Source organism: Rhipicephalus microplus, chromosome 9 (genome assembly GCF_043290135.1).
Source record: "Rhipicephalus microplus isolate Deutch F79 chromosome 9, USDA_Rmic, whole genome shotgun sequence".
In the NCBI taxonomy this organism is placed as follows: Eukaryota; Metazoa; Arthropoda; class Arachnida; order Ixodida; family Ixodidae; genus Rhipicephalus; species Rhipicephalus microplus.
The window spans coordinates 20,153,131-20,165,561 of record NC_134708.1 but is presented as its reverse complement, the minus strand read 5'-3'; the positions used below and the strand labels follow the sequence as shown (position 1 = coordinate 20,165,561).

At 42.8% G+C, this 12,431-nt stretch overlaps 1 long non-coding RNA gene across 1 annotated transcript; it reads right to left on the bottom strand.

Annotated features, from left to right (window-relative positions):
- Nucleotides 1–161: 161 nt before the first annotated feature.
- LOC142771584 (uncharacterized) lies at nucleotides 162–7,082 on the bottom strand. The gene is made up of 2 exons (XR_012886004.1): nucleotides 6,854–7,082; nucleotides 162–2,699 (listed from the first exon to the last, which is right to left on the bottom strand). It is a non-coding gene; the product is annotated as an uncharacterized LOC142771584 (long non-coding RNA).
- Between the last annotated feature and the right edge of the window lie 5,349 nt (nucleotides 7,083–12,431).

The following is a 12,431-nucleotide window of genomic DNA, read 5'->3' as shown; positions in this document are numbered from 1 at the left end:
CAGGTAGCAGCACAGTATCGTCTTAGCAAAGCGTAGGAGACTCGCCTTTCCATGCGAAGCATCGCATTGTCAGCTGCAGCGCTTAGAATTACTTATTTATACCTTTTCTAGTGTAAATAAACACAGTGCACAATATCGACGTGTTGATATTGTGCCTCAAATATGCTCAAAGTTTGCTTTTTATTGACAATCGTACAAGTATGAACGCAGAAACTTGATCAATACTGGTGGATGCTGTGGATGTGGTCGTACTTGAGCCTTTTTGCTGACAGACCAAAATTTTTGCATTGGAGTATCCCAAGCAAGACTATCATCTTTAAGGAGGAAATATATTTACAATGAAAGAAGAGTAAAAATAAGCACATACATGCACTTACAAACTCACACAGATAGGTAAGTCATATGTCCAAGAAAATATTGAATTGGTTTACAAAGGTGGCACGATCAATGAATCAAGCGATGTCGCTTGGCAGTGTGTTCCAGTGATGTGTGCTTCGAAGTAATGGTGAGTGTTTATACATAATTGTGCGTGCCAAAAAAGGGTGTATTTTGAATTGGTGATCAATATGTTTCAAAACATTATGAGGTGTGTTTGTACAAGCTTCATGAAGGCACATTTACTATGATAAAATGTACGAAAATGCAACAACAGTGACGACAGTCTGCGTTTTTCAAGAAGGGGTAATGAAAGTGAGTGCGTAATATATGTAGTGCTGCAGTTGCGAGAATACCACTTGGTGATAAATCCTGCTGCTTCATTTTATTTTAATTCTACTTAATCGATGAGATATGATTGATGTGGGTTCTAGATGATGGATGCACATTCTATCTTTGAACGGACAAGTGTAGTGTATGCTAGCATTTTAGAGGTATAGTTCACCAAGTAAAGGTTTCTTTGAATAAATCCAAGTGCTTTTGACCCCTCACTAGTTATGATATCGATGCGCTTATTCTAAGGCAGGTCAGAAGATAAATGAATTCCAAGATACTTAAATAGGGATACTTTTTCAATGGGGAGAGCTTGAATTTCATATTGACTCATTTCTGTTTTATGTGCTCTTGTAAACGTCATGGTCTTCGTTTTGGAAGTGTTAATTTGCCATGGTGACACCAAAATGCGAGTTTATTAGGGTCCAACTATAATGACTCGTTAGCTTGGGTACTGTCAATTTTTCTATAAATGATGTAGTTGTATGTAAATAATTTGATAGTAGATGACAAACCATGTCCAATTTCGTTGATGTAAATGAGAAACAAAACTGGTCCCATGATTGATCCCTGGGGAACACCAGACTTTGCATGTGAAAGTGAAGATGCATGTCCATCCACATAAATTGATTGGCTGCAGTTGCTCAGAAAATGATTTATTCAGCTTTTTTCCAAACCAGTGGCTACCTTATCATTATACATAGAGCCATCTACAGTTTAAAAGAAGCCTTCCTTGTCAGCAACCAAAACATGCAACTTAGCTTCCAGATGCGTCTCAGACAGCATGAACACCGTTGTGAGGAGTGACTAGGCTATGTACAACAAAGGCAAGCTGAAAAAGCCAGTAGGCTTTTTTTGTGAAGCTAAGTTGCGTGTTTTGGTTACCTTCATTTACGTACTCTTCTATGAACATAATGATAAAAAATACTCATGGATTTAATAACACCATCTCAAGGAAATGAAATGAGAAGACAGTGTGCTACTCTTGAAATATCTGCAATAAGTGCATAGCGGAGGACGTTTGCAGCTGCATCGCCAATAATAATAATAATAGCAATAATATTATACAAGGCAAAACATAGCCCAGCAAACCTCTTGTGATGGCAGTTCTAACATAAGCACCAAACTAAAAGGCCTTCAAGCCAAGCCGAATTTGTGGCCACGACAAATATGCACAAATTTACCGATGTGAGAAATGCTGTGCTTGGAAAGTCAGATATGATATGTGATATGTAGAAGGAACATACATCAAAATAGTGCATGTACCAACATGGAAGCTAAGGAATGCTTTAGTCAATGGGAAGAATAAGCTGCCGAGCGAACTTTCTGTAGTCTTCTTTACACTGTAATCTGCCACGAGTGTGACAACATGTCAGTCTATGAGACCTGTGATTTCAATGAAAGAGTTAAACAACACAACAGTTCAAAATGAAGTCACCAAATGATGGGTGGCCTTGGATGCCTTCGCTGAACATGCGGAATATACAGGCTTTCAAATTGACTGGTCAAGCAACCGTGTTCTGGTCGAAGAAAACAAGCTTGCATCATGCCAGCACCTGGAATCCCTGAACATTCACACAGCTGCACATATACTCAATAAGATTTATGGAACGCTGACCATATACTTTTGGTGCGCACATCACGCACCTAGTCATACTTAAATACGATGTACCTTTCTTATGGCTGTCATTCAGAACAATATCAGGTGCCTAAACATCTGTAAACTTTGTGTTATTTTGGTCGGTGCATCCTTTTGTTTGTACACTAAGAAGAAACAGTTATGCATTGCCTTTTTTTAGGCCTCTTCTAGCTGTTCACTGTCGTTGCAGTCGAAGGAGTGACTTTTTGATTATTGATCAACGGTAATGCTTATTTTTGTGATGGTGGCACAGACTGCCGCCAGTTTCCATGAATTAGCCAGGTTTTACCAAAGTTCCTGCAGTTTTCCAGCAAGGCCCCAATTCCCCGACTTTCCCAGGTTGATAGACACCCTGCACAAACAAAGATAGATGGCAGTTAACTCGCGTCCTGTTCCCTGTCTTATGCAAGTGTCATTCTGCACTTTATTACCTTGGAAGTACTTGCTGCTAGGCAGGTTGGTATAACATTATTAGGGAAAATTCTAGACGATGCGAATGTGTGATGCAGTGTAAATATTTTCTGTAGTTCAGCTGCGACCGATGCTCTTTTTCTGTGCTTTTTCATTTTTCCAGTGGTGCTTAGGCATCTATTATTTTCCCCCTTAGCTTAATTACCTCCCTGAAGCTATGCATCATCTTGCCCATTAACAACCATTGTTAAACTATTGTATGTGGCATTGTTGATGCAAAATGACCCTAGAGTATATGCTAAAGCTCCTGCAGGATCACCGGCTGAATGTGACAACCAGTTCACCATTTATAGGACCCGAAGTATTGACATTCTCAATATATCTGTTCGTACAGTGCTTCATTGGAGTCATGCAAGCTTAAAATATGGTGCTCCCACAGAGAAATTTTTCTTCCTGTGCTGTGACCAACGGGAAAACTATGTAGACAATAATGAAAAGAGATCACAACTAGGCTTAGCTGTGTGATGTCTGCCTCAATAAAAATGTAATAAATTAATGCAAGTGTGCTTATATCACCATGGTGTTGCCAGTTTATTACTACATTTGATATGAATCTCTGCTCGCTCCACCATGGTGTTCCTAAGGGTGTACCTCTGAGACAGCATTGCCAGAACTAATTTCACTGTCACAATCTTGAACTGGTGTGCAACAAGCATGCGCCAGTGCAGAGAACACAAGAGAAGTGGTCACTGCTTGCATGTTCAAGGTCGTATGCACGCACACCGGACTATGATTTTGCAGTGTCTTACATTTTGAGTGGAGTATACATCGTGATGGCGGGAGCCATCTCTGTGGTCACCAGCTAGACTGTCACAATGTGCATATTGTTGCTTCAGAAAACTGTTTACGACAAAAAAAGGGCACCGTAGAAAAAAATATTTTTAGGCTAATGTAAGGGCTTGTGGTGAGGAGACTCTCAATAGGTATATGGTGTGTCATCTTGCAATAGAGAAGCAACATTTATACCTAGTTTATGTTAGTAGGAGTCTGCTAAACATTGGCCATACAAGCTTGTGGCTAGAGAAGGATGATGTCCAGAAGATGCCCTCCTGAAATGTTAACCTGCACCGTCCTCCCTTGCCCTTCTTGGTGCACTGGAATTTTTGCCCTATAGGTACTAATTCCTTTAGTGGGTACTCTTGAAGGGCTTCTGAATAAGCTCACTCTTACCACCTGCTTTACCCGAGGGCAAATCCTACTGTTGGAACTTGTTTGCTTGGCAGAAATTTTTAACAGGAAAAGAAGCTTCACTCGTTACACAAATAAAGCTACAGCATTGCAAGATTACTATGATGTTATGTACACAGACCTCCCACATACAACTCACTAAAATGTCACCAATTACCTCTATGGTGAGCCTGATTATGCCTTAAGACAGCATGTAAGTTTCTTGATCCTATACTTTTTAATCAGTACATAAACCTTGAAAAAACAAGATCGTCACGTGCAGTGCATAAAACCAGTGCTTATAAGTGCAATGATGTCATCGGAAGCATCAGCAAAAGTAAATTCACCCTGCTGGAAAGCAAATTGTGCGTGAAGCCTGTAATTGTACTGTTAACAAAGTCTTCTCGACAACTTCATTACTTCTACTTCTGCAATTTTCATAATCCTGTCTCTTCATACCTTGCTGTCAACCCAAAAATTATTGACCTATGAGGTGTTACTCATATGACCATGCTCATTTAACATACCTGCAAGCCTCAGAGCTAACATAATAAAATTGAAGACTTTAATAAATTAATGCTCTCTGCTACTCACCCCTTCAAAAAAAATTTTTAGCATCCCCTTCAAACCTGTTTTTTTAAAGACTCAACAGGCACAGTGACGTGACTCATGAAAGGCATATCCGGAGCTTCTGGTGCAACTAAAATCTTTTTGGAGCAGCTTAAAAGCTGCCTGAAGCTTTTAAGCTAGAGCTGTTGCACCACATGTTACAGGGAACTAGTTCATGAACATATGCATGCATGTTCACTTGGACTTCTGCTCAACATAAACGTAGGCTTTTTGCATTTTTGCAGACATCCCCAATTTATATAAAGCTACCTAGCACTTTCCAGGAATTCACATGGCATTTGTAAATGACTCTGGCTTTCAACGCTAGTTTAGCTACAATATTGAATCACAGACTGGTAAGACTATTTATGCATTGTATTTACTTTCCAAAAAAAAAAGAGTCTGATTATATTAATGCTTTCATTAGTACAACCTAATAGTTCAATCTGTGGAGAAGTGGTTGCTGTCATCGTTTATGTACAGAATTGTTAGGTCCCCAATTAATGAGCACTTCATAAAAAAAGGGTTTTGTAACTGGTCCTTACTGCCAATTATTTATTATGGCTCGACAAAATTTATAGTCATGGGGGAGTAAGTAGTTACACTTGGCAAACTGTTTGACATGTACAGTCGTCGAGGTCGAGAAGCCCAGCCGAGACATACCGGAATAGTGGAACACCATGCTTTCTAGGAGAAGTAAAAGTGATTGTACAGCATGCGGTACTGCTGATAAAATTTGCCCACTGTATGGACTTAAAACTCAACCACCTTGTATGAAATATTTTGAAAGTAAACTGTAACAAATAGGACCACAAATAAAAAAAATAACTAAGTGGTCAGTTCTATATGCAGGTACTAAATTACTGTATTTTAACACAGTAAAGCAAGACTGTTGTCCAAGCACAACTAGCTCATTATTACTTTTATCTGACAATAACCACAACAGTTAGAAACTATTTGGCTGAAGTCACGTGGTAACTTTTGTAGTATAAGCGAGTTCAGATTGTTAAGAAAGTTGGTGCCCAGCAACGTTTTCAACTACATTGCACGTTCATGTTTACTGTGATAACATCTTCAAATTGCAGGGGTAACGTATGGATTTCAAGCGTATGCCATATACTTGCTCCCTGAGGGAACACAACGAAGAGTGCATGCATGCTTGACACAAATAATGAAATTTATGAAAAAGATGTAGCAGGTTTCGTCTCTTGGTGCAGATCCCTGCAGGCACTTACCTAATTCTCATCCCATTTTGCCAACAAGCAGCCCATGTAAAACGTCCGAACATGCGCTATTATGTCGGGTCATAACCAGTTTCCTCTAACCACCTTGCACTTAGTTCTGGCACGACATACGTTTCAAAGATCTATTTCTTGCAAACTGTGTGAGTAATTGTAGACCATTCTTCAACAGTTATTTTTGTGCTTACTCGATAGGAAAACATGAGCTACAAATTTTCTAAGTTTCTAAAATATGAATGGTAACTGAATTGTGAATGGTAATCTACACCCAGCCTTAGCATATTTCCTTTATAATCATTTTCAATTTGAGGCATGGCACAAATTTTGAAGTACGACTGAAGCCTCTCATATGCATGTTTCGTTTATTTGAACGTGCCATTTAACAATCTTGAATTAATCCTGCAATGAACTAACATCTGAATGCCTTGCGAATTGCCTGCCACAAAATATATTTTACTAGGTAAATTGTTCTGTGCTTGTTACACAAGCTGAATATGATGACGATACTGACTGCCGCATCGTCACTGATGAGGCAGAGGATAGCGCGTGTACAATTTAGGTGCACACACGAGGCCCAATGTCAGTGCTACATTTCCAATTTAAACACGAGCGCGCGCAATATGTATGTTTTACCGCAATACACAGCGTGCACTTCACCGCAAGGCACGACTGCCTTGCGGCACTGTTTAATTTTAAGAAGACGCTTAAGGTGGCAATTTTGAGCGAATATTTATAGTGCTCCCAGCATATCTTCAACTTTATTTCTTTTTTTTCTTTGTATACACCCACAAGAAAAGACATAGCTTAGAAAACCGATTATCGTAATCGGCGACAACATATTTAAGCCACTTAGAAAATAACGTCGTGTGAACGACTGGTAATATTCCATCGCTTCCAACTTGTGCATTTCGTATCTGTCTCACGCAGTTACGCAAGAAGAAGCTTCAATGAAAGTTTTGGCGCAAGCATACACTTCACCGAAGCGACACATCGATCCTTACGCTACACACGCACTTACCAGACATACACGTACGGCATACATCCACAAATAGCATAACACACGGTGTTCATGATCGGGCAAGTCGTTAGCACATTGCTTATAGACAGTATTACAAAACGAGACCACGTATCCATGCGCAGAGGCGGTTCTCGCGAATGCATAAGGCTCCCGGCCAAGCAAAGACCACGGATAAATAAATAACCACTGCACGGTAAAGATCCTCACAAGTTAGTGAGGAACCTTAGACCTTTCGTTCCCACCACCTAAACGTCCCCAAAAAAATGTCCAACACGGCGATTCTATCGCCGTCTATTCATACGTTTTCAGCCAAGTCAAGCCGGTTTTAAGCGGCTATTGGGTGAACCGAACACTTTTGCCTCGAAAAGGTTCGTGCCACCCGGTGGCAGCAGACGCGGCCGTAGGCGGAGTAACAATGATTATGTGCAAGGGCAAAGTTGGCAGTCTCTCCGGGAGGACCTACAATACTGCAGTCCATAAATAGATGACGCAAGTACAGCAAAATAACAAGCGATTTCGGCGCATGTTAGCCGTTTGTGTACCTGCGTCCGCCATCTTGTCCCGATCAGGGACGCAGTGACGTAGTGGGTGTTCTGTGACGTAGTGACAGACAACGCCTCCTCTAGGAAGATGCCTGCCGCATAAGCAGAAAAACAGCTGCCTTACTCTTTCTCTCTTTTATTTTAAAGTGTTCTTCGTCGCTAGCGTCACCTGTGGCGGACGGTGCAACAACGCAACACTTTGCATAGCCTCCGAAACAGTAATGCACAGTTGCAGGTCTCGAACAACTCTCGACTGACGCGCTCCTATGGGCCGTAGATTTAAAAAAATGCCGCCATATCCACGAAGTGAATGATGATGAGTGGGCGAAGCTCCGGAGGTAAACCTGGTAAACCATGAATCCTCCGTACATTTTGCCCACTCGATTTTATTGCAACGCTCCCCCTAGCGTACGTCGCCGCACTATATCGAACGATGACACGCGCCATATGTGGCATCATTCCTATTTTATAACACCTCGCATCTTTCATAATCAACTACACGTACCGCCGTCTAGTTTATAACATCTTGCATCTTTTGGACGGACGGACGGACGGACGGACGGATGGATGGATGGATGGATGGATGGACGGATGGATGGACGGATGGATGGACGGTGGGCGGACGGATGGATGGATGGATGGACGGACGGACGGACGGATGGATGGATGTATGGATGGATGGAGGGACGGACGGATGGATAAGGCTGTACCCTTTAGATCGGGCGGTGGCTAGCGTAATACTTAGAACTGAACGAGAGGTGGCTACATACAGGGGACGCACAGCCCACGCCTTAAGGAGCTTCGCTCCTATAATGCTTAGCTGGTACCGCCCGTCGCCGTGATGATAGATAGATAAATAATGTGGCCAAGTACCCTTTGCAACGGGCGGACTCAATGAAGTGTCCTAGCCATATTGTAAAAAAAAACACGAAAGAAAACACGAGTTAAAGAAAACACACACGTCAGAGAGCCACACACTTCCAGCGCCGTGTGTGTTTACCGTGGGTGACCGTCTTGTGTCCCTCCATCACACTTCGAGGTGAGCTTTCGTGGTGCGCACACTTTTGCCACAGCGGTTTCCCTCCGCATCAAGAAATCCGAGGGTTGGATGGATGGATGGATATGGCTGTACCCTTTAGATCGGGCGGTGGCTAGCGCCACCAAGCCGTAATACTTAATGAACCCAAAACTATATTTATTTATTTTTTCTTAAAAAGTGAGTTTGAATATTCGTACTTTGGAGTGAAGAGTTTAATTTTCACTCGTGCCTTGACTTTAGCCACCAATCAGATAACCTTCTTCTAGTTAAGTCTACTTGCTTAAAGTCTATTTTTCCCTCCCGGTCCCTAAACCCCAGTGCTTTGAAAAACTCTGCGCCATCATCCTGAACTATAGAGTGAAGCCCTTTACAGAACATTATCAAGTGTTCGGCAGTTTCTTCTTCCTCTCCACATGTACTGCATACTGTGTCTACCCTTTCGTATTTGGCCCGATATGTCTTGGTTCGCAGTACTCCCGTCCTTGCCTGAAACAGTAGAGAACTACCCCGAGTATTATCATAGATCCTTTCCTTGGCAATTTCCTGCTTAAAAGTTCGATAGATCTCTAGTGCGGACTTCTTAATCATGCCCATTTTCCACATGTCAGTCTCCGTTTCCTTCACTTTCTTAACCGATAGTTCTTTTTGGTTTTGCCACCTGCTGTTTTCTAAGTATTTATATTCTAGTACACTCTAGTATTTACCAGTCAACTTCCTGGTTCACTTCCTCCATTTTGTATCGACATTCTTCATGTACAACTTACAAGTAGCTGAAAACCTTCCTAGCCCAACGCTCCTCCTTCATTTCTCTCAACCGCTTCTCAAATTTTATCTTGTTGCTAGCTTCACTGCCCTCAAATGATGTCCATCCGATATCACCTTGTACTCCCTGATTTGTTGTATTCCCGTGAGCTCCTAAAGCAAGCCTACCTATTCCACGTTGCTTAATTTCTAATCTTGCTTGAACTTCTGATCTCATGCACAAGACCGCAGCGCCGAACGTCAGCCCAGGAACCATGACCCCTTTCCATATTCCTCTCACAACATCATACCTATTGTAATTCCACAGTGCCCTATTTTTCATCACTGTTGCATTCCTGTTACCTTTAGTTGTCACGTATATTTCGTGTTCCCTCAGGTACTCGGTCCCATTGCTTATCCATACGCCCAGATATTTGTATTTATCTGTTATCTCTAGCGTGACGTCCTGTATGACAACGAAGGTAGTTCACTACCTTCGTTGTCATTGAAAATCATGACTGCTGATTTTTTCTTACTGAATCTAAAATCTAACCTATCTCCCTCATTACCGCAGATGTCCATCAATCTCTGCAAATCTTCCTTGTTGTTGGCCATTAGCACTATATCATTTGCGTACATTAATGCTGGTAGTGCCTGATCAATAAGTTTTCCTTGTTTGACTAAAGAGAGGTTGAAGCCCAGCCCACTTCCCTCTAATTTTGCCTCTAATCCTTGTAGGTACATCATGAATAATAAGGGTGACAGGGGGCACCCATGCCTAAGCGCCCGTTTTACCTCTGCAGGCTTGGATACCTGTTTTTTCCCACTTTATAACTACCTTGTTACCTTTATAGATACCCTTTAAAAGATTAGTGACCACATGTTCCACGCCTAGTGTGTCCAGTATTCCCCACAATTCCTCTTGAACCAGGCTATCGTACGCTCCCTTGATATCCAAGAATGCTAGCCACAGGGGCCTGTGTTCCTTTTCTGCTATTTCGATGCACTGCGTCAGTGAGAACAGATTGTCTTCCAACCTCCTGTGTTTCCGAAACCCATTCTGCAGTTCCCCCAGCACCCCCTCATCTTCTATCCATGCCTGCAGTCTTACCTTTATAATCTGCATCGCCAGCCTGTAGACCACTGATGTCACTGTTATAGGACGGTAGTTGTTTATGTCAGCTTTGTCCCCCTTTCCTTTATAGATCATGCTCATCCTGCTAAGTTTCCATCCATCGGGAACTTCACCATCGATTATTACTTTGCTCACTGCCTCTCTCAAAGCCTGCTTAGACTTCGGACCTAATGTCTTTATCAGCCTGATTGGAATGCCATCTGGGCCTGTTGATGTACTACTAGGAACCCTTTTCTCAGCCCTTTCCCACTCTCGTTGTGAAAATGGAGCCATTGCACCACTTGATTCGTCCTTGTCTATTGTGGTGCATAAAGTACTTCTTTGTTGAAATTTTTCTGTCACCCTTGCTCTTATATATTCAATAGCTTCGTCCCCTTCTAGCCTGGCACCTTGGGCTGTAGTTATAAAACTCTCCTCTAGGCTCGTCTCATTTCTTAGGGAGTTTAGATGGTTCCAAAATTTCGCAGCTGCCTTTCTATCTTTTTTGTGTACTTCTGCCAGCCACTGAGCTCCCTTCGTTCTAATCTTTTCATTGATCAGAAGGGATGCATCCCTTCTACAGCTTAGAAAGGTTGCCCATTTTCTTTCAACATCATCTGTCGGTTCACCCCGCTGCTTAGCATGTCTGTGTTCCCTAGAGGCTTCCTGACGTTTTGCTATGGCTCTCTTAACTTCCTCATCCCACCAAGTTTTGGGTTTGTGTCTTCTTTTCCGGGGTGACTTGTTACGCGTCTTAGCAAGCTCTAGCTCAAAGAGTCTAGTTAGATTCGTGTATGTCCACATTGTCTTATTATCCTCCGTGATTACTTTCTCAATTTGTTTAGTGGCTATTTCAATTTGCCTTTCTGAATAAAATTTTTCCTGTAGTTGCTCATCTTGTCTCCTCCCCACTTTCACTGCTCTTCCAAAACTTAGCTTGATACGTTTGTGATCACTACCCAGACTTCTGGAGCCACCTTCATCTATGTGCATTCCTCTGAGCTTATCACACATCCTATGTGACATCAGTGCATAATCTATCGTCGACTGCAGCCTTCCTACCTCCCATGTTATTTGCCCTTCACACTTCTCGGTACTGTTGCAAATGATCAAATCAAGCCTTTCACACATATCCATGATCATTTTGCCTGTCGGGTTGGTATACCCATCTATATCTTCTATGTGCGCATTCATGCCTCCTAGTATAATTATCTCGCACTCTCTTCCTAACTCCTGAATGTATTTTGATATACACTCTACCATTGCCTGGTTTTCCTCTCTGGCCTTTGCTCCCGTCCACAAGTACATGATGGTGTCGGTCGCGAGCGCCACCGCGCAGGGCTTGTTTAAAACTGAAGGCAGGCCAACTCCGCTGGGAGCGCGAGCCATTCCTCAGGCATCTTTCTAGAGGAGGTGTTGGACGTAGTCACAGAACACCTACGTAGTTTCATATTAGAGGTCCGTTCGATTCACCTGCACCGGTCGGAACCAATTCACGGCTGTGCACGCGAAGTTCAGAAATTGTGCAGCGTGAGTTCAGCGGTGCAGGCACAGCACGACACCCGAAACGAATGACGATGTGCCGACAAGGTGCAGGCCTTATTTCTTTTCGCTTAATGTACACCGTTCAGCAAACACTGACCGATGGCAAATCGAACATGCGGACAGTTTATGAGGCGCAAACATCTTGGCAAAACACACCGCATTTGTAGAGGCGGGTACGGCGCCTAAGCCACCTACGTCTAAGTGCTGCGTCGTCTGCTCAGCTGCACGAGCGCCTGCACCAAGCCGGCACCGTCAGCGAAGGAGGTGCAGGAAAATCATGAACAGGTGCTGCACCTATCCTGCACCTTTCAAAACGAATGGCAGGGTTCAGTGGTCGTCATTGCTGCACCGCTGAAACGAATGGCAAGGTGCAGCACCTCGTGAACTGGTTCACGTGGTGCAGGCGAATCGAACGGACCTTAGGTGTACTGTGGTTTCATTCATTGGAGGTGCATTCAACGCTATCCGCCATTGGCTGGAAATTGGCCACGTGAGCACCTAACGAGCTCAATGCCGACATTTTGCATGCCGTTTTTGTTTTGTGTCAACAAAAACGCGGGTATATTACTTTGCCCTGATAACCAGTGCACAATAACG